This window comes from Saccopteryx bilineata, chromosome 1, assembly GCF_036850765.1.
Source record: "Saccopteryx bilineata isolate mSacBil1 chromosome 1, mSacBil1_pri_phased_curated, whole genome shotgun sequence".
NCBI lineage: Eukaryota > Metazoa > Chordata > Mammalia > Chiroptera > Emballonuridae > Saccopteryx > Saccopteryx bilineata.
The window spans coordinates 366,308,065-366,311,308 of record NC_089490.1 but is presented as its reverse complement, the minus strand read 5'-3'; the positions used below and the strand labels follow the sequence as shown (position 1 = coordinate 366,311,308).

At 42.9% G+C, this 3,244-nt stretch overlaps 1 non-coding gene across 1 annotated transcript; it reads left to right on the top strand.

Moving 5' to 3' along the window:
- The first annotated feature begins 2,704 nt into the window (after positions 1–2,704).
- Positions 2,705–2,835, top strand: LOC136321224 (small nucleolar RNA SNORA1). The gene has a single exon (XR_010728502.1). It is a non-coding gene; the product is annotated as a small nucleolar RNA SNORA1 (small nucleolar RNA).
- Positions 2,836–3,244: the final 409 nt, after the last annotated feature.

The following is a 3,244-nucleotide window of genomic DNA, read 5'->3' as shown; positions in this document are numbered from 1 at the left end:
ACATTGATCAATAAGAGTACATTGGTTTCAGGTAAATATTTCTATAGCATTTGAACTGTTGATTATATTGTATACCCATCACCCAAAGTCAAATCATTTTCCATCATCTTATATTTGTCCCTTTTTACTCCCTTCCTCCCTTCTCCTCCCTAACATCCCCTTCCCCCAGGTAACCACTTCACCTTTATCTACATCCATGAGTCTCAGTTTTATATCCCACCTATGTGTGAAATCATACAGTTCTTAGCTTTTTCTGATTTACTTATTTCACTCAGTATAATGTTCTCAAGGTCCACTCATGTTGTCATAAATGTCACTATGTCATCATTTCTTATGGCTGAGTAATATTACATTGTATATATGTACCACATCTTCTTTATCGAATCCTCTATCGAGGGGCAGTTTGGTTGTTTCCGTGTCTCGGCCACTGTGAATAGTGCTGCAATGAACATGGGGGTGCATGTGTCTTTACATACCAATGTTTGAGTTTTGAGGGTATATACCCAGTAGAGGGATTGCTGGGTCATATGGTAGTTCTATTCTTAATTTTTTTGAGGAACCACCACCATGCTTTCTTACATAATGGTTGTACTCTTTACATTCCCACTAGCAGTGAATGAGGGTTTCTTTTCCCCCCACATTCTCTCCAAAATTTGTTATTACCTGTCTTGTTGATAAAAGTCAATCTAACAGGTGTGAGGAAATCTATTTTACATGAGCTACTTGTACAGAGCTTCAATCAGTGCCTAAGTGAGCACTTAATCAATGTTTGCTTTCCTTATTATAATTTCATTGTCATTATCACTTCATACAAGTCATCTTATTTAATGCTCACAATAGGCTTATGAGAAAAGGGTTTTTTTTTAACTTCCATTTTACAGACTGGAATATTAAGATTCAAACACATTAGATAACTAAGTTCACATATCCTGAAAGACCTAGTAACTGGAGCCAAAATCCATGAACTTCTCACACTCATGCAGGTACAGAGATTGGTAAGATAAAAATCTTTGCCCTCATTGAGCTTAGAACATAGTGAGAGAAATAGATTTAACTCAAACCCAAGCAGAATGTCATACATGTATAAGTTCTACGGGGTCACAGTCAAGAGAGAAGTACAAATATTCCACCTACAGAGATCTAGGAAGGCTTCCTGTAGGATGTGGTATTTAAGTGTTTTTTATTTTCTTTGTATTTTTCCAAAGTTAGAAGTGGAGAGGTAGTCAGACAGATTCCTGCATGTGCCCTACTGGGATCCACCCTGCATGCCCACCAGGGTGCAATGCTCTGCCCCTCTGTGGTGTTGCTCTGTTGTAGCTGGAGCCATTCCAGTGCCTGAGACAGAGGCCATGGAGTCATCCTCAGTGCCTGAGCCAACTTTGCTCCAATGGAGCCTTGGCTGCAGGAGGGGAAGAGAGAGATTTAATAGGAAGGAGAGGGGGAAGGGTGGAGAAGCAAATGGGCACTTCTCCTGTGTGCCCTGACTGGGAATCAAACCCAGGACTTCTACACACTGGGCCAACGCTCTACCATTGAGCCAACCGGCCAGGGCCGCATTTAGGTTTGATTTGAAGAATGCATAGGAGCTCAGCAGGTGTAAAAGGGGATAGTGGTGCAAGAAAAGGCATTACAGACAGGGAGAACCTGATTGTTGAGGAATGGGAGTACTTGGAAAACTCTCACTGTGTTTGGAGCAACTGGCATGTGACTAAAGGCAGGTGCAAATGACGGAAAAGTAGAGGGCAGTCAGTGAAGATGGGCTCTGAGCCCAGGCTGGGGGCTGAATTGTTCTTTTTTTTTTCTTCTATTTTTACCTTTGTTTTAATTTAGAGACATGCATTATCTTGAATTTGTTCTTTCAGCTTTTGCTCACTGTGGCCTCCAAAGTCGGCCGTGGCCATCGTCTGAAGTGCAATAAGACAGTGGACACACAGGGACCAGCCTTCTGTTTATGCCGAAAAGGCTGGGCAGAACTCCACAGTGGGCTCTGAGGTCCCAGGAAGCAAGGAGCTCTTTCATTTTGGACACTGAGATAATGTTGTCCAGGGTCCTCCCAAGGCCCAGTGCTAGCAGATCCTGAAGGCAAACCCCTGCCTCTTGTGGGGGGCGAGCACCCACAACAGTTATACTGGGTTTTGGAATTTTAACTGGTAATAATAAGTCCTGAACCTTATTACACTTGTCCTTACTTATCTTCCCTCCCTGATAATAACTCCTTTGTAGCCAGAATCCAGTCTGTCTGAGTCATTGCTGAATCAGCCCCATAGAGGTGTCCATATTCAATTCCATTTGATCAATCCAGTATCAATTTATTGGGCACCTGAGCTAGGGTTGGAGGTGAAAGAACAAGACACAGTCCCTAAGGCAGCGGTTCTCAACCTGTGGGTCGTGACCCTGATGGGGGTCGAACGACCAAAACACAGGGGTCGCCTAAAGCCATCGGAAAATACATATTTATTACACAATACATTTTTAAAATATGCATTTTCCGATGGCTTTACGCGACCCCTGTGTTTTGGTCGTTCTACTCCGCTGGGGTCGCGACCCACAGGTTGAGAACCGCTGCCCTAAGGGGAGAAGGGAGACAAGCACTCACAGGGCAATGGCAGTGCTGACTAGCTAAAGGCAAAAGGATGAGAAACTGGACTGTGACCGGTGGAGACAGTCACATCTGCATAACTTCTCTAAACAGATGTGGAGGTGAAGCCTCCTTCTTGATGAGACTGGGCACTGTTGATCATGGTGTCCAGAGATTGTTAATGGGGTTAAGTGGAGACTCAGGCTATGCATCACAATAAATTTATTGCAATGGTGACGATGAGACCTGTAACATTTTGCTAATGTCATGGGATGTAACACAACCACAATATTAGCAATGGATTAAGGAACAATACAGTTTAGATCTAGAGCCCTGAAGTGAATTAGATGAAGAAAGTAGATTCCAAAGATGCTAATGGGATACTTGATGAAGTATGTCATCAGTATGTCTGTATTCAAGTGGAGAGCAAAACAGCCCAACTAAGAAAACTGTGACAAGGCTGGCAGACAGAACAATTGTAAATTAAACATGGGATCTTTTACAAAAGCCTATCTTGAAAACAAGTCTTGACTCAAGTTTTGGAGGCACTAAGGTGACTTTGGTTGGTAGTGGAATTAATCACACCATCAAAAATTCCTTAAATAAAAACCCATGGACATAACACGTGAAGTATTGGCTGTCTGCAGGTCTTTGCAGTCAGCGCTG